The sequence below is a fragment of the Macaca mulatta genome, chromosome 20, assembly GCF_049350105.2.
Source record: "Macaca mulatta isolate MMU2019108-1 chromosome 20, T2T-MMU8v2.0, whole genome shotgun sequence".
NCBI classification, from domain to species: domain Eukaryota; kingdom Metazoa; phylum Chordata; class Mammalia; order Primates; family Cercopithecidae; genus Macaca; species Macaca mulatta.
In genome coordinates, this window is record NC_133425.1 from 66,625,121 (window position 1) to 66,650,586 (window position 25,466).

At 42.7% G+C, this 25,466-nt stretch overlaps 1 protein-coding gene across 1 annotated transcript in view; it reads left to right on the forward strand.

Annotated features, from left to right (window-relative positions):
• Window positions 1–25,466, forward strand: part of ZFHX3 (zinc finger homeobox 3) — a 1,113,461-nt gene that overhangs the window by 629,773 nt on the left and 458,222 nt on the right. The window contains exon 5 of the mRNA XM_077984470.1: window positions 4,072–4,161. The gene's annotated coding sequence lies outside the window, so the exon portion shown is untranslated. The remainder of the gene's footprint in view (window positions 1–4,071; window positions 4,162–25,466) is intronic.

Consider the following 25,466-nt stretch of genomic DNA (forward strand, 5'->3'; position numbering starts at 1 on the left):
CTTATTAATCGTTTATGGATACATAATATTTCATTGTATGGATTCAAATAATTTTTTTAACCAGTCTCCTATTAATAGATCTTTAAGTTATGTCTAATCTTTTGCTATCCTTTATAATGCTGCAGTTAATAACCTTGCACATAAATCCTTTAACAAGTATGTGGGCATATCTGCGGCAAAAATTCCTGAAAGAGAAATTGCTAGGTTAAAAGTTAGGTGCATAGGCTGGGCACAGTGGTTCAGGCCCGTAATCCCAGCATTTTGGGAGGCCAAGGCAGGTGGATCACCTGAAGTCAGGAGTTCGAAATCAGCCTGGCCAACATGGTGAAACCCCACCTCTACTAAAAATATACAAATTAGCTGGGCCTGATGGTGAGTGCCTGTAATCCCAGCTACTTGGGAGGCTGAGGCAGGAGAATTGTTTAAACCCAGGAGGCAGAGGTTGCAGTGAGCTGAGACTGCACTCCAGCCTGGGCGACAAGAGCGAAGCTCCATCTCAAAAAAAAAAAAAAAAAAAAGGTGCACCACTAACAAAGAACATGCCTAGTACCCAGATCTTGGTTTCTAAATATTATTCTCTACTTATTGGAAAATGGCCCATTCCAGGACAGGAGCTGGGAAAACAGAAGATGAACCTGGGATATCTTATTGTGCCAGAAAGTAAGGAAATGCTCATGGAAAAATGGGGACATGTCAGAAGACACACATCAGGAGCAAGAATGAAGGGGTCCACACTGGCCAAGCATGGAAAAATTTGGACATGAAAATAAACATTGATATTACTCAGTATATAACACAGTATAACTCATTATATCTGTGAGTCCATGCTGATATAAATAGAATGTTTCCACAGTCTCACAATATCTCCCAAAAAGATACTTACCAATTACAAAAAAGACAATAGAAACCTGGCAGACACCACTCTAACCAAGCAATTGAAATGACATCACCAGTATGGGGACAAACTGACTTATGGAGCACACAATGTCAATTCCATGTTATTTTTGTCAAAAATGCATACTCTGAATCTAATCATGAGGAAACATCAGACAAACCTAAAATGAGGGATATTCTTCAAAATAACTGACCGGCGCTCTTAAAAAATATCAAGGTCCTAAAAGACAAAAAAGGGCTAAAGAATTATTCCATATTAAATGAAATTGAAGAGACTTGACAACTCAGTACAATAAATGATCTCAGAGTGGATCCTGGAGGAGGAAAAAAAATATTTTACAGTTAAGGACAATAGTAAGGCAGTTGATAAAATCTGAATAAGATGTACCAACTAGGTAATGGTATTATAGCAATGTTAATTTCTTGATTTTGACAACTTTTCCATGGTTATATAGCAGAATGTTTATAGAAAATTGTCAGAGTTAACATCATTGGGAAAATAATGTGTGTGTACATATAATACACATGCACATAAACATTATAATTTAAATGTGATTAAAATGTTAATGCTTAGACAATCTGGGTGTACAGAAATTCTCTTCACTATTTTTGCGACTTTTCTATAATTTTGAAATTGTTTTTTACGTTCAAAGAAAATACGTGTACGTTTGAAATTTTGATAGATTTCATCAAATTGCCTGCTATAGAAACCACATTTTCTCTCCACTGCCAGCAATGAACAAAAGTGGCACTTCATATTTAGAAAATGCATTCGCATATTACACCAGGAGAATTTATTACTACTCCAAGAAATCGAAAAAGGTATTTTCTCCATTTTACATAACTGAAGCTTCAAGAAGTGTAGACAGTAAGAGTAGTGGTTAAGAACACAGGCTTTTGAAACAATAATTATATGCTATTTCACCCCAATCAGACTGGCAAACATTATGAAGTTTGAAAATACTGAACATTGGCAAGGATGTGAAGAAATGAATACTCTTGCAGTGTGTTGGAGGGAGTGTAATTTAGTACAATCATTTTGGAGAGCAATTTAGCAATATCTAATAAAGTTGAAGATATGCACATCCTGCAACCCAGGAATCCCACATCTAGCTGTCTTTCCTAGGGAAACGCTCACACGTGTGTACACACACACACACACATGCCATGTTCCCCGCACTGTAACTTGTAACAGTGAAAAACAAGAGACCACCCAAATGTCAAGCCATTGTGGTCTATTTATTCTCATACAATAACAGTAAAGGAATTGAAACTGTAGCTCCAACATAGAAAAAACTCAAAAACTTAATGTTGGGTAAAGAAAACAGAAAAACAGATTGCACAAGCATTTGTACCTTTATGTACTTTTCTTCAAGTGCTATATATCATTTATGAGACTACTCATGTACATGTAAGAAAATATAAACTCTTTTGCGGGAAGGACATGGCAACAATCTCAGTAGAATGGTTATTTGGGGGGAAAAGTGAGAGGGAAAGAATTGAGAAAGTCTAAAAGAAAGATCCATCTCTATTTATACCATTTTATTGTCCAAAAACATAGATATAAAGCAATGGGAGAAAATATTAGCAGTGATCAAAATGGAATTCTAAGTATATAGTATAGGTCTTTATTAGGTTATCCTCTGTACTTTTCCAAATGCTTAAAATATGTCATAGCAAAATAATAGGGAACAATGAACATAAGCCTTGAAGTCAAATAACTCTGGGCTCAAATCTTTTCCAATACTTGCCAATTGTGTAATATTGGATGATTCCCTTAACATCTCTGGACCTTAGTTTCACCATGTTTTGAATAGAAATAAGAATGCTTGCTTTGAAAAGCTAGTGTCAAGACTGAATGTGAAGATATATATTAAGTCCTGGCACAATGCCCCTAAAAAATAGTAGTTACTACTATACTCCAGTGGTTCTTTTTTTTTTTGAGACGGAGTCCTGCTCTGTCGCCCAGGCTGGAGTGCTGTGGCCGGATCTCGGCTCACTGTAAGCTCCGCCTCCCGGGTTCACGCCGTTCTCCTGCCTCAGCCTCCTGAGTATCTGGGACTACAGGCGCTCGCCACATTGCCCGGCTGGTTTTTTTGTATTTTTTAGTAGAGACAAGGTTCCACCGTGTTAGCCAGGATGGTCTCGATCTCCTGACCTCGTGATCCGCCCGCCTCGGCCTCCCAAAGTGCTGGGATTACAGGCGTGAGCCACCGCGCCTGGCCCACTCTAGTGATTGTTACCAGGGACATTTGGCAAAATCTGGAGATGTGTTTGGTTGTCATAACTGGAGGGTGGGGTGATGCTACTGGCATCTAGAGGCCAGGAATGCTGCGAAACATTTTACAGTGCACAGGACAGTCCACACGCCCCAAAATATTTATTCAGCCACAAGTATCAATACTGTTGAGGTTGAGAAACCTTCCTATAGCCCAAGGTCTCCCAGAACTTGACCCAGGCTACTTTACTCCCACTGAAGTGCTCTTGCCTGTATAACCAACCTGTAAGGTTGTTAGGCCTTGGCCTTTCTTCTAAATTATTATAAGATTAATAACTAATGATGGGTATTTGCCCTCCTTTCAGGCAATCTGTTTCACATTGGGTTAAAACCTGCCATCTTACTGAATAGAACAACTGCCTAGCACATGAAAAGTTTTCATAAATCATTCTTGAATGAATGAATGAGTCAATCAACCAACCCATCAATGAGTGCAAATATAAACTCTGAAATCTTGAAGATCTAGTCACTCTTCTTGGCTTGCCTTCTCTGACTTCCCATTCATTTGAAATAAGGTCGTATTCAGTTTTCACTCTCTTCTAAAAGGGGAACCAAAAAAAAAAATGAGTCAAAAGTTCTCAGCGCTTCATATCCCATGTCTGAGGGAGTCTTCTATTATAACAATTCAGAGTCAAGTCCATGGGCTAATCTTCCAATGGCCCTTACCAAGACACATCTGGAATTTGCTGAGACACAGAACTCTTCAGCTTAAACTGACAATGGAGACACAAAGTCAAGTGAGGTATTGACCTAGAGGTGATGACCATATTTATGACACCTCAATCTGGTTTGACTCTAGAAAGGCTTGTGGAAAGCATGTCCTGTTCTTTTGATACAATATCAGGAATATGTACAATAAAATAATTTTTTGAAACTATTTATTTTTTGCTTTGCTATAGACTCCGATTTGGGGAACCCAGATGTTGTGCTTGTTCACAGAATAACTTTGAGACCTTGCTATCTTCATCTTAACCATCGATTTGGAGAAGGTAGGTGCCACTTCTTTCTGAATTCATTTTTTCTAGTGTTTGTTTTGGCAACAATGAAGTTCTCAGCAGTTGTTTCAATGATATAAAAATTATCCACGTCATTATAATTATATTATAATTTAAATAGTATCATTATAATGCGTTTGGATTATCATCCAATGTACACTAGTTTTTTCTACTTACTTGTGTACATGTCCAACAGGACTTGACGGAGAGGAGATTCACCAAATGAAATGGTACAAAGGGCACTATGATTAAAGGTTGCTTGTCATCCTAACTTTGTACTTGTGACTGTCTGAGTGACCTTGAGAAAGTAACTTGACCCCTCAATTTTTTCATCTGCAAAATAAGAAATTTAAACTGGATTACTTTGAACATATTTCCCTAAACTCTTTACATTGCACCCTTGCAAAGATTGAGAAACACTGATTTAAAGCAATGATTTCCAAAAGCATGGTGGACAGACCATCTGCTCCCATCACTGGAGTGCCTGCTAAAAACATCCTCATCCCGGATCTACCAAGTCAGAATCTCTGAGGTTGTAGAACAGAAGTCTGCTTTTTTTGAACTCTCCAGGTGATTGGGATGATCAGTAATGTTTGAGAACCGCCATCCTAACCATTGGAAACATTATATTGTTCACATGTATATTCAGTTCTATAAGATGTGATGAGCTAGGTCTGCACCATGCGGAAACTGGCTGGAATCATCTTCTATTTGTAGAAAACATAGCAAGGTCAGCACTTGATGGCTGTATTGCCTTTTGATTCCTGGCTCTCTAATCCTTTATTCAATACTTCATTGGTAGATCTAGTTGTCTGGTGTATGCTCATTGGCTCTGCTTCCCTTGGCTGAAATTGAATGAGAGTAAAATTGTTTTGGAAGTGACCTCTGAAGAATGGCATCTCCTCCTAGATGATGTTCAAGCGTGATCTTGCCAGTCTGTGTCACTCCCTGAGATGTCATGGTCATCGCCTCCTAATTTGCAATGAGCTTTGCTGTCGGTCTTTTGTTATGGAAGGTTGCGCTTCGCTCCTAAGGGTGTTATCACTGTGAAATGACTAAGGGAATGTGAGTCCTAGGAAATCATGTTTATACGTGCAACCAAGATGGCAGACTCCTAGAGAGAAGGGGCCATGCCCAGATCAAACAGCACCAGGCCATGGTCAGAGCTCTGGACTGTGAATCAGAAAACCACTCAGACCATACTGTATCCAATTCAGTTGCCAATACAGGATTATGTGGCATTTCAGGCTTTGCAGATTGTGTGCCTAAACCCTCAAGGAATCGCAGGGACCCCTGAAAAGACTTATGTCTGAAAGGAAAACTAAATCCTGGCTTTGAAATACAAACAGTGTCTCCCAGTACTGCCTACAGAGACTCCCCACCAGGATCAGTCTAATTGCTCAGTGGGGTGACTGTTACTCTTCTCCAGGGCTTCAGTAGACATTATTTTCTGGCATCAAATAAAGGGAACTGGAGCCTTAAGAATATAGTGTTGCTGTTGTCTACTGTGGGCTGGATATAAAACTCTTCTCCCAAATCACAGGCAAGGCATAGTATGTGATCTGTCAGGTAAAATACTAACAAGTGCCCCTTCACGAGATAACCACTCACCCATAAAGAGCATTCCACACAACACCCACTGCTGGCTGGGATGGATGTAGGCTTTATTTGATTTGGGGTTGATTTATTTGTTTGCCTTGTTTCTCGAACAGCATAACTTGGATTTAATGTCTCGAATACTGAATCCAATACTTCTAGGTTCACTGACTTGTTATTATTTAGCATTTATGAAGTATATGTCAATGCACTTGGCACTTTACAATGACTCATAAAAAGGCATGATCTTAGCCATTGAGCATAAGGTTGCTATCAGTTGAATTACTGCCAATGTGGAAATATTCACAGGACTGATCTGGATATTCTTTGCCAACGAGACACCCTGGTTCCTCATTGCATCTGAGCCCAAACAGAAGCACAATAGCTGCTGCTACCATTTTGATGTTAGTATCTCAGTGCAATAGAAAGTGCATAGTTCCTGACGCTAGGGAAAGGCTTAACAAACATGGATGGATGGGTGGGTGGGTGGATGGATGGATGGATGGATGGATGGATGGTGGATGGATGGTGGGTGGGTGGGTGGGTGGGTGGATGGATGGATGTATGGATGGATAAACAGGTGGATGCAGAACTCTTTCCTCAATGGACATCTCTCATTTTCTATTTCCTTTTCACCTGCAGCTTTATTTATGTGTCTTACAAACCTTGCAGTTATAGAGCCGGTTTACTTAGAAATAAACTACTACTTAAGTGACTTTTTGCAATGAAGATGAGATCAATATATCTATGAGACAAAAACATGATGAGAATCTGATTGCATAAAATCATATAAACTGGTTGTGAATATTATATCGATGTCAATTTCTTGGTTTTAATATCCTTCTAGACTTATATAAGATGCTGCCATTGGAGCAAGCTGGGTGAAGGGTATAGGGGATTCTGTACTATTTTTGCAACTTCCTGTGAATCTATCATTATTTCAAAAAAGAATCCCATGATTCTTTCTCGTCGGCCTCATATCTTTGTAATCACACCTCACTGCCTACACTTTTCAGTTACTAAACTCTCCATGAATAATTAGCAATTCCAGTTGTGTCAGTTCAGAACCTCCAACAAGCAGAAGCCAAAACAATTAGACATGTGAGAGATGTATTGGGGGAAATTTCCTGTGAATCATAAAGTGAGAGGGAGCTGGAGTGGGCAGGGAAAGCTTCAACCTGCTAAGCAGTTCCAACACATGTGAAAGGAGAGAGGGAAGGAAGGATCCGGTAAGAAATGCTTCAGACCACGTGTGTGTAATTCAGAGAAAAATCTCAGCTGGGCCAATGAAAAGTCCCCAAGCAACCATTGCCTGTTCGAGGAGTCCCACAGGGTTAGGAATGGAATGCCACAGTTCTGGTATCCCCACTGTTCTCAGTCATTACCTGGAACAGCCTGGGAGCAGCATGGCCTGGAATGAATGCCAGATGGATCCAAAGGTGCAAAGACAACTGTAGGCTGCCAGTCAGCTCTGCTTCCAGAGCAGGTTATCTTAGAGAGAAATTTGAACTGGATACCTCCAAGGACACTATTAGCAGGCTTTTTTTTTTTCTCTTAGTCTTCTTACATTTCTAACCTGCCCTTTAGGGACCTTGACTCCTTCTCCCTCTGTTGGCCTCATAATCAATCTCTTAAACCAGAGTGACATCCGCTCTATGTCTTCTGTCCCTGCTTCTTGCCTACCCGGTGCATTATAAAGAAAATCATAGAACCAATCCAACTGATGCACCATGTGTGTGTGTTGTCCAAGATCAGGTGGTCGTCAGTGTTCCTTGGTGTGTTTCACTTTCTCTTTCCTGTTGATTTCATTTCTCACAGTCTTTATTGCAACCCCGTTCTCCTTTTATTACACCCACAGTCTTGCTGTTTACTGGATACAGCCTTCCCTCGTGAAGTCCCTAAGTATTCCTCATCTCCCTGCTCCATATCTGTAGCTTTCTTGATCCTCTCCTTCTTTCTTTACATCTCAGCCAGGCCAAGGAGGAGTCCTTGAGCAAATGTTGCCTGTTGGAGGAGTCCCATGGGGTTGGGGGTGGAATGGTGCAGTTCTAGCACTTTGCCGTGCTCAGTCATTGCCTGGAACAGCCTGGGAGCAGCATGACCTGCAATGAATGCTGGGTGAATCCAAAGGTGCAAAGACAGCTGGAGGTTGTCAATCAACTCTGCTTCCAGAACTGCTTTCCTGCTCTGCTTTCTCTGCTGGAGAAAGGTCATTCTCTCTAAGCTCCCCTCTCTTTGGACTCTTGGTGGCCTTCCACCAGCGTGCTTTGGTTGCATTGGTTGTTCCTTTCTGTCTCCTGCATTTTCTTTCTCTTTGTTCCACTGGAGTCTGCCCCTTGATCTATGAATATTGGCTCCTTTATCCTCTGCTAAAGTTTCTCTGGCTCTTTCCACCCCTTTAAACTGTCCTGACATCTCTCTTCTTTCCTCATGATCAGTCCGTGTAACAGATGTTTCTACATTTGCTGCTCCTCCCCTTGCTCACCAAACACTCAGCCCCAGCTCCTCTCCTCCCGCTCTGAGCTTTTGAAGCTGCTTCTGCATGGGGCTCTGCTGCAAAACCCAGTGCCTGCTCTTGGGTCTCATCTCCGTGACCTTGCACCTTGCCTGTCACCCCCTGCGTTCTCCAAATATTCCCCTTTCTTGGATTCCAGGTTATGCCGCCCTCATCTCTCGTTCTATCTTTCTGGCTTCAACTTTTCTGACTTCTCTTCTTATTGCCAGTAACCATAAATGTTGCCTAAGGTTCTGCCTTCGTCACTCCTGATTTGACTCCACATTTTCTCCCTTCGCGTTCTCATCTATTTCATGCTTTTACATCTCCATGCTCTGCGGGGGTTCTTGGTCCCAGCTCTGACTTCCTTCTTAAACAACTCCCAGAGCCCCTGTGCATCTCGCCAGGGCCTCATATTCTGTGCCTGCACTTCCACTCCCATATTCCCTTCTTCTCCCAGCTTTCCTATTTCTCTTCATGAGACCCCCACAGCCTATTAGCCATTCAGGTTACAATCTTGCAGTCAACTTGACTTCCATACCCACTGTTCTACCTGTGCTGCTTCTACAGGGTCTCTCTCAGCTTCTCTGTCCCCAGGCTACTATCCCAGCTCCAGCCCTCACTGCCTGCCCTGCACATTCCTGTAGACCCCTCTACATTGGCCTTTCCACCTCAAGTCTTTTCTTCTTCCAGGCCCTCATACTCATGGATCACAGTTTTATTTTCCTGAAAGCATAGCGTTCATTATGTCCCTTTTGTGTTGAAATCCTTCAGTAGCCCTGCATTGTATACTCAACTCCTTCCTGCCCAGCAGCTGAAAATAATCTCTTCTCAGCTAAACTGCCATATTTTTTCTAAATGTTTTTGTTTGAGCAGTTATTACTGACTGGCTAATTCCCCAAGCTCCCTCCCCACCCCTCAATGACCCCCAAAGACATAAAGATGTGTTCGTGTGTGTGTGTGTGCATGGTGCATATGTATGTGTGCATGGTGTGTGTGTGTGGTGTGTGTGTGTGGGGGGGGGTGTATGTGTGTGAATGTGTGTTTTACTCTTGTCCCTAACCTAGTCTGTTTTTCATTTGGAATATCCAGCCTTCCAGAAAGAATGTGAAAGTCGAGTATTCTTCTGGGTTCTACTGTTCGTTTGGGGTTGTGGTGCAGTGACTAAGACCAAGGTTCTGGGATTATCCTGCCTGGGCTCAGATGCTGTCACTTGGACACATGATTCACTTCTCTGAGCCTCAGTTTCCCCATCTATAAAATAGGCTAGTAATTGTCCGTATGCCATGGGGTTGTCATGATGACCAAATAAGGTAATACACGTAACAGATTTAGAGCCACGTTTGGCCCCTAACAGTGCTCCGTGTTCGCTGTTGTCATTATCATCATCGTTACCGTTTTATCAAACTTGCGGCGTGACATTTTCCACAGCTTAATGATTCACTGTTTAGCAAGAGAGACTAACTTGGGGATTGTACACACTTGGTGAGTTAATACCCATAGTACCCCCACTGAGAGTCTGAGCTAGTCATTTTTGATACTTTGGATTATCTGTGAGGGGTCTCAGAGGATTCTGAAACCAAGAGTCTACATTATTCCTAGTAAGAAGGGACACTTTTTTGAGTTTTAACTGCCCGTAGTTTAATGGCAGCTTCTGCTACTGGACAACTGTAAGCCAAATTGAAGAAGAAAAGAAATTCTTTTGACACAGAGATCTCTGGTCGCCCAGATAAATAATTCATGTAACTCAGATTGTAAATGAGACCAGGAACTGGCAAAGATAGTAAAAGATGAAATGTAGGAAGAAGGAAGGGCTATATTGAAGGAGGGGAAAAAAGAAGAAATTTGAAATACAAAAGTTGACTTTTATAATTCAGATATTAAAATGAGGGTAGCTGGGCGTGGTGGCTCATGCCTCTAATCTCAGCACTTTGGGAGGCTGAGGCAGGCGGATCACGAGGTCAGGAGATCGAGACCATCTTGGCTAACACAGTGAAACCCTGTCTCTACTAAAAATAAAAAAAAAAATAGCCAGGCATGGTGGCATGCGCCAGCTACTCGGGACGCTGAGGTAGTCCCAGCTACTTGGGAGGCTGAGGCAGAAGAATGGCATGAACCTGGGAGGAGGAGCTTGCAGTGAGCCAAGATCGCACCACTGCACTCTAGCCTGGGCGACAGAGCGAGATTCCGTCTCAAAATAAATAAAATAAAATAAAATGAGGGTTGACACTGGACAACTAGATGGTTATTCATTGTGAATGTAATTAATGCCACGGAACTGTACAATTAAAAATGGATGAACTGGCAAATTTTATACTATATAAATGTTACCACAAGAAAAAATAAAAATGCACACCCCTCCCCCCCAAAAAAATGGAACAGCTAGAATATATAGCAATTGATAACATCTTACTTCAGGAATGTTTTATTATATGACAGATATGTCAACTTAGTGTTCACTGAGCATCTATTGTGTACAAGCACCATGCTTGGTATATCACGATATGTAGCTATTTTATGTATTAGTACTCAAGTGATACATTACTGTTGATGAAAGCATGCGATTGTACCTGAAAGGGTAAGAACCTATCAGTGCAACCGTATCATAGACTTGTGGGGAAAGTACACCTGCCTTCATTGAAAGAAAAGAAAAATAAGGACCTGGTCTCAAAATCGAAAAGTACTTTCTGCATTACATGGACAACACTGAAGTATGAGCCAAGTAGCACCAACAGTGTAGGAAGTTGCTGTCATACTTTATATCCATGCTGACACTTGTTATTGTCAGACTTCAATATTTGCCAAGTTGGTGGGTGCGGGAATGGTCCCTCATGATGATTTTAATTTGCATTTCCTTAATTGCACCGATTGGTCATTTGAGTTTTGTGTGTGTGTGAAGTGCCTGTTCAAGTCATTTGCCCATTTTTCTTTGAGTTATCTGGGGTTTTTTTCTTACTTATATGTCAGTACTATTTACTGAAGAAACTACAATAGAATTTTCACTAATGAATTTTTAAAACCTAAAGAAATCTTAGTATAGTGTGACAAAATATCTGATGTGGTTTGGCTGTGTCCCCACCCAAATCTCTTCTTGTAGCTCCCTTAATTCCCATGTGTTGTGGGAGGGACCTGATGGGAGATGATTGAATCTTGGGGGCGGTTTCCCCCATATTGTTCTTGTGATAGTGAGTAAGACTCACGAGATCTGATAGTTCTATGAGGGGTTTCTCCTTTCACTTGGCTCTGATTCTCTCTTGCCTGCTGCCATTTAAGACATGCCTTTCACCTTCTGCCATGATTGTGAGGCCTCCCCAGCCATTTGGAACTGTGAGTCCATTAAACCACTTTTTCTTTACAAATTGCCCAGTCTTAGGTATTACTTTATTAGCAGCATGAGAACAGACTAATACAATCTCCTTTAATAATAGCAAGAAAAAATTAGAGAATTATTTTGATAGCCTCTTTTTGCAAATGGCTTCAAATGAAGTAAGTTAGGGACATTTTCTTCAAACAAGTTACTAAGTCTAGAGGCAAAATCATGTGGAGGAATTATCAGCATTCCCCACACATCCGCTGAAAATGTGTCTGCAAGTACAAGGCCATCTTTAAGTGGCAATAATGCAACTGAAATAGATTATTTAAGGAAAGGAGGTGTATTATTGAAGCCAACGTGACCACTGGCACCTGTTAGCTTGTCTCTGAAGAACAAAACACTGAGCAACAAAAGTTTAAAGTGAATGAAAACGTATCTAATCCCAATCTAATGAAAATGCCTTGGGTGCTAGGGCAGAGAGTAGATTTGGACCACAAACTAAACATTTTTTTAAGGTCTTAAATTTAAATTACTTGAATTATTTTTAAAGTGCCATCCTACTCAGTCTTTGGAATAAAAACATGTTTTTCAATTAAGAAAAACACTTCAACATAAGGATGGAATGCAACTTCTTTGACATCACTCATGTGGTCCAGAAAAGCAGACGTTCCATTCTAGTGCATACTCAGCACGTAGTGGAGACACCCAGCATAGCCTCCATTGAGCCACAACATGCACACACATGCACACGCATGCACATACCTTCTCCACATACAGGCACATAGACACACAGACACATACACAGTACATATACACACATGCACATATACACACAGACACATTTTATACACAGTACACACACATATATGTACACACACGTATACGCAGTATCTACACACACACACGTATACACATAGACACATTATATACACAGTATACACACACATGAACATACACAGACACATTTTATACACAGTACACACACACATATACACAGTATACACACACAACACATACAGGCACATAAACAGACACATCGCACAGTATACACACATATATACACACAGACACATTATATACACACACACACTCCACATACAGGCACATATACACAGACATATATACAGTATACACACACTCATACACTCCACATACAGGTACGTATACACAGACACATTATATACATAGTATATACACACTCATACACTCCATATAGAGGCACATAGACACACAGACATATATACATAGTATACAAACATGCATATAATCCACATACAGGCACATAGACACAGTATACACAGTATACACACACTCATACACTCCACATACAGGCAGATATACACAGACACATTATATACACACTATACACACACACTCCACATACAGGCATATATACATAGACACATTATATACACAGTATATATACACTCATACACTCCACATACAGGCGCATAGACATACAGACATGTTATATACACAGTATACACATACACACTCCACATATAGGCACATATACACAGACACATATACACAGTATACACACACTCATATACTCCACATACAGGCACATATACACAGACACATTATATACACAGTATATATACACTCATACACTCCACATACAGGCACATAGACATACAGACACATTATATACACAGTATACACACACACATATACTCCACATACAGGCACATATACACAGACACATTACATACACAGTATACACACACTCATATACTCCACATACAGGCACATATACACAGACACATTATATACACAGTATACACACACTCATATACTCCACATATAGGCACATAGACATACAGACACATTATATACGCAGTATACACACACACATATACTCCACATACAGGCACATAGACACACACATTATATACACAGTACACATACATACATTTACACTCCACATACAGGCACATAGACACACAGACACATATGCACAGTACACACGCACACACAAATGCATACAGACATGTCACATACACACATATGCATACACATCCACACTGGCACCTAGTGCCTGAAAACCTTGAATCAAATACACACATACATGAAGGAGCATAAAGGGACATAACTTCCTCTGAGAACACTAAATATTACATTACAAAACTTCTACAACCCTCAGTTTCTCAACCAGTCAAGAATGAAGGAATCATTTTAGAATTACTAGTTTCTATAAAACTTTATTATCTAGGAACGGAAGTCAGTTGCAAGTTTTAAAAGTGAAAAAGTGTACCCTAAATTGCTGCTTATTTTAAGCACATCATGTCTAAAGAACATGTAGACTTGCTTTAAGATACGAGCATTTAGAAGGACATTGTGTTGTTATGGCTCTCTCCTTTTTAAAATAAGTATAGATGAACAGCAAATAGAGATTAATCAAGAGATATGTTCAGCTGGGAAAGACCACTTTACAAGGCTATGGTCATGGAGGAGACGGCTTCCAAAAGCCTGGCCCACCCAGCACCTCAGGGGTTGATGGCTGGCGATGACCCAGCTAGCTGTTTAGGGGTGCAGTCAGCCTGGATTCTGTACCATTACCCACAGACTTCTGAACCGGAGCCTTGTGTTCATAGCTCCAAACCTGGATAGGGACAGAGACCTCGTAGATACGTGACTTATGAGCCTTTCATTGGCCAAGCCTCATTCTCCAAAGCTCCTGGCTGGGAGGGGAAAGCCAGTCCCAGCACTCACCTGATGTTGCCAGCCATGCTTGGTGTTCAGGATGCTTCACTCCTGGCTCATAATGCCTCGGCTGTCTCCAAAAAGGTCACAACTCTGAGGCTTGGAATCAACAGACATGTGACGGCCCTGTCATCTAGTGGAGCTCCTCTGGCCAAAGTGCCACCCTTATTGGAAGCATAACCAAGAAACCTTGGCTGGGAGCCTGGGACTGCTCACGGGAGTGGAGCTTCCTTATTACATCCTGAGAGAAGGAAACAGGGGAATGGTCTCTGTCATGTGGAATGGTCTCTGTGCACATCCCACAGCAGCCCAAGGCCCACACCTCACTGAAGTATAGCCAATCATGGGCCAAGCCCAAGGACCCAACCCTCTTAAAGTTTGCAGACCTAAGGAGACAGGACGAGTTCATCTGTCATCTCTTCTCACCTTCTAGGACCCTTACTCTTACCCTTTCACGTCTTCAATTACTGAGGGTTTAAAGTAGTTGAGTTGTGACTCAGCCACCCTCTCTGCTCACCTCAGGGACACCTAGATCAACACTAGGAGCTACAATCTGATGAGTTTCTGGGGGTTTCTGGAAGGGTTCAGGTAGGGGCCAGCTCTGGACCATACAAATTCCTACTAACTCCTCATGACAGCCTCCCCAGAAGGAGCTCTATGTCTTTGGAACAACATCCTTGGACACCATCTTGGCTTATTTACATAACCACCTCTCATTTGAGGCCATCTCATTATTATGACTTATTCATCATCTGTTTATTCATCCAACATACCTGGATTGCGTGTCTGCTGTTTGCCTGACACAGGTGTTGAAAATTTGGGACATGGGCCGCATGCAGTGGTTCATGCCTGTAATCTCAGTGCTTTGGGAGGCTGAGGCAGGAGGATCGCTAGAGCCCAAGAGTTTGAGGCTACAGTGAGCTATGATCACGCCACTGCACTCCAGCCTGGGTGACAGAGTGAGATTGTCTAAAAAAAAAAAAGCAAAAACCAGAAAAGTGTGAATGTGAAGATGAATAAAATATAATTCCTTTCCTCAAGGAGTTTACATCTTGCAAATGGAGACAGATGAGTAAAATCAACAATAAGAGGACAGTGTGGTGACTGCTGTGAGCTTTGGGGGAAATGTAGGTGCAAGGTTCTAAATCAGTTGTCATTGTCCATTCAAGTGGAGTTTGACCACCCATCCTCCCTTCACAGAGTTTCCAGGAACAGGTTGCTGAGATCACCAGTTTCTCCAGTACACATATACACAGCTTCCACAGCGTGGAAGGAGACCTGAGTGGGTTGCTGCTGCTGGCTGGGGTGGCCAGCTTTTATTCCCTTATTTGTCCCCTCCCCATGTCCTGTTTCTGTCCTATCAGAATGCCCTTTTCTCCCACAATTGATTACTGTTAGAATCTTGTTGATTGGTCCATTTTACAGACCAGGTCACAGCAGTATACAGCTGGGCTCTGTTAATGTAGTTGGCTTTGACCTCCACCTGCAATTGAAGGACCCCCACTTCTGCTCCAAATTTCCCCCAGGTACTCTGGGGAGTGAACTGGGGAAGGGGATGTCATGTGTGCTCACATCAGTCTTCTCAGCCCCCACTGGCTTCTAAGTCCTCTGCCATGTATCAGTCTTTGTGAGGGTGCCTCATCCTGCTCTGTCCCTGCTGCTGGGAGGGCTCTTGGTTGCTGTCCATGCAAAGGCAGTCCCTCCTGTCCTTTCTCAAGCTGGTGGCATCATTGTATGGCATCACCATAGTTGGTGATATCACATGTTCCAGTCACTAAGGGATCCCACTGGAGATGGGGCTGGTATGGGGCTGGTATGGCACAGGTGTCTGCTTTGGGTTGAAATTCCCTCAATTCTACTTTGTCATTTTCACCTTTGGCATTTCCACAGCCTGGAAACTCCGCCATCGCTGGGAAAGAATCTCTTTCCTTAACTTTTATGCCATAATCAGTTACCTTGGTCCCAAAGCCCTTCTGGCCCCAATGTCCTGTCCCTCAAAGAGGCTTTGTATGAAAGTCGTTCTTGAATGTTTCACTTGTCACTGGGACTCAGCCTCTGTGCTGGGATGTGGCTTGGAGGATGGAGGAGACAAGGACAATCTGTCTTCTTCACAGTGGAAGGCATGCTGTACCCCAAATCCGCCCACCCCTTTCATTACTGTGTCATCCTTCTTAAGTCAAGCCTGTGTGTCTGACCCTCTCCTCGGGATGAATACTTTTCTAGAATCCTTCATCTGTCACTCAAAAATATTCCCAAACAACCTCCTCCAGTGGACCAGTGCTGCTACCTCCAATCCTTGCAAAGACCAAACTTGCCTTCCTGCAAATCCCACACTAAAAAAGATCTAAGATCCCAAGTCCTGACTTTACAAGCCTTTCTTTGAAAGGAGGACTGCCTAGCATGGTGCATGATCCCCAAGGGCTCCTGGCCATCAGTGTACCCTTCTTAAAACAGACCTCACAGCCAACTGAGACCAAGCTCTTGAGGCGCTCTCTGCCATCTCTGAATGTCCATGATGTCACTTCAGTGACAACTTCTCCAGCTTCTTAGAAAACATTTATGATTATCAATTCCAGACAAGTAACATGGTTGCTGAATAGTTAGATTCTGGGTGAGTGATCTGTTACATAAGTCCAAATTAAGCCACTGAACAGACTATACAAAAAAAAAAAAAAAACACATATCATGTTGGATATTTATGTATATTTGTTGTGATTTTTTTTTCTGTCTGTAGGGTGGTGACATCACTGAAGCAAAACCCCGACGAAAGCTATTCACAATTTAGCATTTACCATTGTATGGAAATGTCAGTTCCATCTAGCAATGAGAATATTACAGGGATGTTCAATATAAAATGCAAATATAATAGCTTAGTGGGTTGGATATGTCAGCTGTGTTTCACTTAAACCTATTACCTTGGCAGATTAAATATAGTTACAGATCTTTCACAAAGAGGATATTCTGATGAAGTTATATCTGATATCAGCCTTTGTGGATCCTCAGTTCAACTGGCTATGAGTACAATGAGGACAAAAATGGGGGAAGAATAGAGAGTGAATGGGGACACAGCCATGGAGAAATAGTATCTGCCTGTTGCCTCCAGACCTTCCAATACCCATTAAGAAATATTGTTCTTTGCTGAAGCATGAGCAATTTATAGCAAAGATTTATCTCTTATGTGATGAAGGAGCACCCATCCCACCAGGCCTATATAACCACTTCAAAATGTTGATACCTGCTTATATAACCCAACTTAGCTAAGCAGAGGTGAGGCAACCTGAGCTGTGCCACTAGCTCCAATCTTGGTGCTTCTGTAGCCATCTGGACCACTCAGCCCTCATGGCTGACCTGCACAATGGTAGACCCTTCTCATTTAACCACACACTCCAGCTTCTGACCTCCTCTTCACTGTCAGGGCCCACTAAGTACTTCATGATTTGTCTTACTATTGCCGCATCCTTCTGGTTATAACTTCTTGCCCAAATGCCTTGTAATTCTTTACTCTATGGCACTGCCCAGTTCCTGCAAGTGCTTCCCCAGGACTGTGCTATCTTACCCTCTACCCCACACCTCCACACTGATGGCAAGGTTGCTGGCACCTTGAAATGGCCCATGTTAAGCCTGTACTCCACTCCAACACAGGCTTGGTCGAAATTAACCAGCCTCATCCAGTTTGTCCAACACAGCTTTCTTGTCTCATTATTGCATGATCAGTTATAAGCTTTAGGGTTTATGTATCCAGCAGCATTTCCCTGTGGGCTTTTCCAAGGGAGCATCTTACAAATTGCTACAGAGAACTGAAGAAATAATTGATCTCTTTTAAAAGGAGCATTCCTTCTGTAGCTTCTGTGATCCGTTTTGCTTTGTCTTATATTAATATGCTGTGAATATTATCTGTTCATAGCTATTTATATGTATAGTCAAGAGACATGAAAAACTCACACTCAGTGGTTCCTTCTCTAAAAAATTCTACTTGGCTGATGTAGCGCCAAGTCTTTCTGCCAAAGAAGACACTAACCCATGCAGCAGTAACCACTGCTATTGGGGTAGGGGTGGGGGTGGGGGTGGCAGACAGTTCATAGTTGTAGAAGGAGGATCTGGAGTGGAAATCTAGGCACACAGCACCCTACTGTATAATTGTGAACTGGGCTTCAGGGAGCTGGGTTCTCCTTCTGATTCTGCCCTAACTACCTTTGTGATACTCGTACTGGTTGGACCCCACTCAGCCTGCTTTCTCCCCTGGAAAGTAGGAAGTTGACCCAGAGCAGTTCTCTTCAACTCCAATCTTCCACATTTCCATGAATATGCACAAAAAGTCAGATAGCTAGTTAGGAACCCAGAAGATGCTAGCAAAAGCAATGATTACCAGTTTTCTGCTGGACTTAGAACCCAGCACTTGACACAAGTTATCTCGTTTAAGCCTCACTGATTCCGAGAGTTTGGTATTGTGGTCCCATTTCACAGAAGACAGTGAAGTTCTCAAAGGGGTCACTCAACTTTTTAGGATCACAGTGCTAATAAATAAGAGCAGAGAGTCTGATCCTGATGGAACTAACTCCAAATGCACTTTTAATAAGAGGTAGTAAGAAGTTCCTTTTTTGGTTTTTGTTTGTTTGTTTGTTTTTTTAAGCGGAGCTTCGCTCTTGTTGCCCAGGCTGGAGTGCAATGGCTCAATCTTGCTTCACCGAAACCTCCGCCTCCCAGGTTCAAGTGATTCTCCTGCCTCAGCCTCCCGAGTAGCTGGGATTACAGGCATGCGCCACCATGCCCAGCTTATTTTGTATTTTTAGTAGAGATGGGGTTTCTCCATGTTGGTCAGGCTGGTCTTGAACTCCCGGCCTCAGGTGATCCGCCCGCCTGGGCCTCCTAAAGTGCTGGGATTACAGGCGTGAGCCACCGCGCCGGCCCCCAACCCTCCTTTTATTACTCTCAGTTTCTGAATCTCACTACTCTTCTCCTCTCGGTCCACTCTGCATGCCTGAGTGACCCCCTTTCCTGATATCTAAAACACACGTACCTCTGTGCCTTTGGTTAGTGTGAAAAGGGTAGCATTGCATTTTAGAATTCTCTATCCATTGTTTGCAACAAGATGGGACTCAATAAGCAAAAAGCAAAAATGAATTTCTAAGCAGCTGCTTGCCATATGAAATGTCATGAAGGTATAACTCCAAAAGGGCAAGATTTAGCTCAAAAGAATACTTTTCAGACTATCATGTGTAATCCTCTGTATATGGGCACAGGTGTCTAACGTGAGTCATCTGTCATTTCGCCAAGGCCAACTTTAAATCATAAACAGCGGGAAGTTCTTCAGTTTCCAGTGGGGTCTCATTGATTGCCTAGTCTTTGCCTCTCCTGGAAGCAAACCAGTTTTGTTTCTTTGAGAAAAATGCATCACCCCATCCCCAACAATTAGATAACTTCTGGTAAGTGCCAATTATTTATATGAAAACTTCTAAGAAAGCACAGATGAACTTTGCCAGAAAGTAGATGTTTTGTACAATTTAAAGAATGGACTTCAAAGTCAGAAATGCCCTGTGAGTTTGATGATCCTATTCTCTATTTGGAAATAAGCAAAAGCTCTACGCTTTCATCAATATATCCTGATAGTATATATTACCTCATTATTCACAGTCAATCCTCATTATTCATAGATTCCGCATTTGCAAATTCACCTACTCACTGAAATTTAGTTGTAACTTCAAAATCAATAATTGCAGCACTTTCATCATTATTCACAGACATGTGCAGAGAGGTGAAAACATCAAATCACCCAACGTGTGTGTTCCCAACTGAGGTCAAATAAGGGTCTGCTTCCTGTTTTGTCTCTCATACTATAAACAAGTGTTCTTTTCACAATGCCATGTTGTTGACATTATGTGCTTTTAGTTGGTGATTTTGTCATTTAAAATACCCTGCAACGCTGGGCACAGTGGCTCACACCTGTAATCCCAGGACCTTGGGAGGCCAAGGCGGGCAGATCGCTTGAGGTCAGGAGTTCGAGACCAGACTGGCGAACGTGGCGAAACCCTGTCTCTACTAAAAATACAAACATGATCCAGGCGTGGTGGTGTGTGCCTGTAATCCCAGATACTCAGGAGGCTGAGGAAGGAGAATCACTTGAACCCAGGAGGCGAAGGTTGCAGTGAGCCAAAATGGCACCACTGCACTCCAGCCTGAGTGACAGAGTGAGACTCTGTCTCAAAAAAAAAAAGAAAAGAAGGCCGGGCGCGGTGGCTCACGCCTGTAATCCCAGCACTTTGGGAGGCCGAGGCGGGCGGATCACAAGGTCAGGAGATCGAGACCACGGTGAAACCCTGTCTCTACTAAAAATACAAAAAATTAGCCGGGCGCAGTGGCGGGCGCCTGTAGTCCCAGCTACTCAGGAGGCTGAGGCAGGAGAATGGCGTAAACCCAGGAGGCAGAGCTTGCAGTGAGCCGAGATCACGCCACTGCACTCCAGCCTGGGCGACAGAGCAAGACTCCGTCTCAAAAAACAAAACAAAAAAAAAAAGAAAAGAAAATATTCTGCAAGCATGGTGCAAAAGTACTATCTGGTGATGCTAAGCACAAGAAGGCTGTGATGGCCCTTACAAAGAAAACACACGTGTAAATTAAGCTTCATTCAGGCATGAGTTATAGTGTTATTGGCCATGAGTTTAATGTTAAGTAACTATATGTGTAGTTACATATATATATACACACACACACACACATACACACACACACACGCAAAATAAGATTCTTAAACCAGAGGCTTGCAGGAACCTAACTGTCTGTTTCCCCTAGGAGCAATGGTTCAGTACCCGAATTCAGTGTTTGCGGCAACTTTACAGAGCATAACTACTGCAAATAACAAGAATCAGTGCATTTCCAAATTTAGAAATTACAGATAATATCTTGAGATATTTCTTGGGACTGCCAGGGAGGTCTGGTACTACTGATCTCATGCCCTTTTCTGCTTCATGGAAAATGGGAACTTACGAAACCATCCCCATTCCTTCTTCTGTGATGAGCAGATTTTCTCACTATTCAACTCCGCCAGGTACTAACTGAGTGCCGCAGAATCTACTGCTGCTGGAAGATAGGCAAAGAATCAGTCCCTGACCTCAAGAGCTTTCACCTGTATTGGAATGACTGGGCTGAGGGTGGCAAACGTACCCAGGTCAAAAGGAAAATGGAAACATCTTAGAAATGGCAGAGAGAAGAACAAACTCTCTGAGGCATAACATAGGGAAACAGGCCATTTTTCTAGTAGTAACCTTGAACTGTTAATTTAGTGTTTCCTCCCAGGAACTCCGCAAAGGAAGTTTGGCCTTAGCCAGAGTTTCTAATTAACTCCAAAGTTTCTACCACATCAGCAAACACCTAAAGGCCACCCCAGTGCTTGTCTCTCTCCTGACAGAAGTCAAAAAAGTGATGTAGGTGAGAATTGCCCAATAGGAAATCCTTTTTTCTCTATGGGAAATGGTCGCTGTATTTCCCTCAGCTTGATTATTTTGGAGGCCTGTAATCTTACAGCTGGAAAAATACCATTTATGATACTTGGAATAAATATAGTAATATTAATTTATTAAGCACCCAGTTTATGTCGGGATCTGTGCTGGGTGCTGGGAAGACAGGGATGAAAGACGCGGTCTCTGGCTCTACGTGTCTCGTGGTCAAATGGGCAAACTTGGTCATTGTGAAAGTGGAAAAAAAGTCATGCCGTGGGAGAGGGAAGCAGGAATAGGGGCTTGCAGCAGCACATAACCCAGCGCGGGAGGTTACGGTGTGTGGAGAAATGCTTCTTGCTGGAACAGTCTTGAAAGGGGAGGAGAAGTTGGTCAAATGAAGGAAGCCGAGGTGAACATTCCAGGAAGCAGGAACCTCATATGGAACCCTAGAGGCATGAAAGCGTTATGGGGCATTTTATGACCTGAAAGCACAGCGTGGGCAATGGACGAGTTAGTAGAGAGCAGGCAAGGGAGAGGCAGCACCCAGGTCATGAACAGCCTGGAAGGGCATGTGGGATCCTCAGAAGGATCTCACAAAGGCGAGCAAGTTAATCACGTTTGCACTTTCTGTAGGTCAGTTAGACATAGTACAGAGAATGCATTGTGGGCAGGGTATATCTGAGAATGATGAGAACAGTTAGGCTTTTGGAAAGGCCACTAGGAAAATAAGAGAAGAGCAGTAGGAATACAGTAAAAGAGAGAAGTTAGAGAGAAATAGGGAAAGAAATGACAGAATTTGAAGAGCAGCTGGGGGAAAAAGAGAAGAGGGTGAAGGAAGGCAGGTTTGGGGATGATTTGGGGTACCCTGAATTGGAGGGCTCATGGACCATCCCAAGGAGGTTACAGCAGGGAGCCAGAGATCCTGGGTTGAATTCAGGAGAGTGGTCTGGGATGGAGATGATAATTGATGATCATTCTGTAGATGATCATTGAAGCCAAGGCTTTCCATTACACAAAGCAGAGTGTATATAGTTAAGAATAGAAGATGGCCACAGAAACCCTCTTCAGAAACACTAATATTTAAGGTATTAATAAAGGAAGCTAAGTCTGACCTGAAGCTAGAGAGGAGGTAACCAGAAATGAAGAAGGAATAGAATGATGCCAGGTATGACAAAGGAGACATCTTGCAGGAGGGAGTGGTCACCGAATAGGATGATACAGGGAGGAAGGCACAGTGGAATTGGTTGTTAATGACCTAGAGCAGTTTTAATGGGAAAGCAGGAATGAAAGCAGATAGCTCTGGGTAGAGATGCAAAGCGGGGTGAAGAAGTAAAAACAGTGCAAATGTAGACCAGCTCGTGTGTAAAGTTGACTTTCAAGGAAAGAAGGAACAAATCGAGGGGAATGGGAAGTTAAGGAGGGTTTCTGCCTGTGCCAGTGGAAATTAGCTGTGGTTCTTCCTTGCTGGCAGGATACAGGGAGCATTTTCAAAGTGCACATAACTACAAATAACACAGGCTATGAGACAAAAACAAAAACAACAACAACAAAAAAAAACCTCATGGCGAAGAAGTGATGGGGGATGAACGTAGATCAAGAATCAAGGAAGGGGCTGGTCATGATGACTCACGCCTATAATCCCAGAACTTTAGGAGGCTGAGGCAGGAAGATCACTTGAGGCCAGGAGTTCAATACCAGCTCAAGCAACAAAGCAAGACCCTGTTTTCTCCAAAAAAAAAAAAAAGGCTGTGTATGGTGGCTCACACCCATAGTTCCAGCAATTTGGAGGAGGATTGCTTGAGGACAGGAGTTCCAGTCCAGTGTGGACAACATGGGAAAACCCCATCTTTTAAAAAAAATTAGCTGGGCATAGTGGTGTGCAGCTATAGTCCCAGCTACTTAAGAGGCTGAGGTGAGAGGATTGCTTGATCCCAGGAGAATAAGGCTGCAGTGAGCCGTGACCACTCCAGCCTGGACAATACAGCAAGACCCTATCTCTAATGACTTTTTTTTTTTTAAGAATCAAGGGACCTTTTAAGTCACGGGTTCTAAAGAGGATGTTTTTTATAAGAACCTATGAAAAATACTAAAATGGCACCAGATTAAGACCCAGAAGACCTGCAACTGCCTCTTATTAGCTTTCAACCTTAGGCAAGTCCTCTCTTTGTGAGCCTGAGTACCCTCATCCATAAAGTCAGCTAAAGACTATCTGTCTCGCCTGTATCACTGGTTGTAGTGAGAATTAAACAGGATAATATGTGTGAAGAGCACCGTGGAAATTGGAAAGCCCTGCACGATTGTGAGATGTCATTGTGTGAGAAGAGGAGCCTCCTTGCTGCCTTCACCATTTGCTGAAGTGCCCTTTGCTGTTGAAGTTATCTCAGGCACCGTGTGGCTTCTTCCAAACTACAGGCAAGATCTCTCTCTTCTGGGGATTTCTGTCTTTTTCTTACTCACTCAAAATGAAGAGTGCTGTGGAGGGGTAAGAAGAACATTTTTTTAGATCAAAAAGAAAAATGTTGAACTGACACTAATCACTAATCATTTTAAATCGTTTTGATGAAAGAATTTCTAGTCTTTCATCAAAAAACAAAAACAAAAAAACAAACACAAAAAAGGATCTGACAGAGGACATAGTTAAGTGGCTGGCGCGCATGGCTGTGCCGGCTTCAGAGAGACAAGACGGCCATTTACTGATTGTGAGGAGGGGGTTGACGTCCTTGGTTATGCAAGTTCATCTCCTGCATTTAACATGTAGATCTGCATCAGAACTATTTGAATGCATTTCTTTTTAGATATTTAACCTTCCCAGTTATGACCCTTTGGGGGGAAAAAACCCTTTGTAGAGATCACACTACTTACATTTTTTTTAAGATGGAGTCTTACTCTGTTGCCCAGACTGGGGTGCGGTGGCGTGATCTCAGCTCACGACAACCTCCGCCTCTCAGGCTCAAGCAATTCTTGTGCTTCAGCCCAAGTAGCTGGGATTACAGACACATGCCACCATTCCCAGCTAATTCTTTGTAGAGATGGGGTTTCTCTGTGTTGGCCAGGCTGGTCTCCAACTCCTGATCTCAAGCGATCCGCCTGCCTCAGCCTTGCAAAGTGCTGTGATTATAGGCGTGAGCCACTGCGCCCGGCCAGAGATCACTGCTTTAAAGAAAGATGGCATTACATCGTGCCTGCTAAAATGGTGGTGACCATAGGGCAGGCAGGCCACACTGACATCCATTCTCTTCCTCTCTTTATTGCTTTAAATTAGCATTTCCCTCCTAGTCCAGCAAAATGCATACTCCCTTAACGTATGCCATGTCCTTGCTAATATCTATATTTTTAATTAATACAAAATAGAATAAAAGCCAAAACACCTGTGCTAGGAACTTTAACACAAAGACTACAAAGTAATGTCTGTAGGCAAAGACTGTCTTTGTGAATATGTTTCACTTAACTCATAGACGGTTTTAAAAAGATTGATATATTTGGGCCAGGTGCAGTGGCTCACGCCTGTAATCTCAGCCCTTTGGGAAGCCGAGGTGGACAGATTGCTTGAGCCCAGGAGTTCAAGACTAGCCTGGGCAACATGGTGAAACCTGGTGGCTTCAAAAAATACAAAACTTTGCCTAGTGTGGTGGTGCATGCCTATAGTCCCAGCCACTCTGGAGGCTGAGGGGGGAGGATTGCTTGAGCCCAGGAGGTCACGGCTGCAGTGAGCCATGAATGTGCCACTGCACTCCAGCACGGGTGACAGAGTGAGATG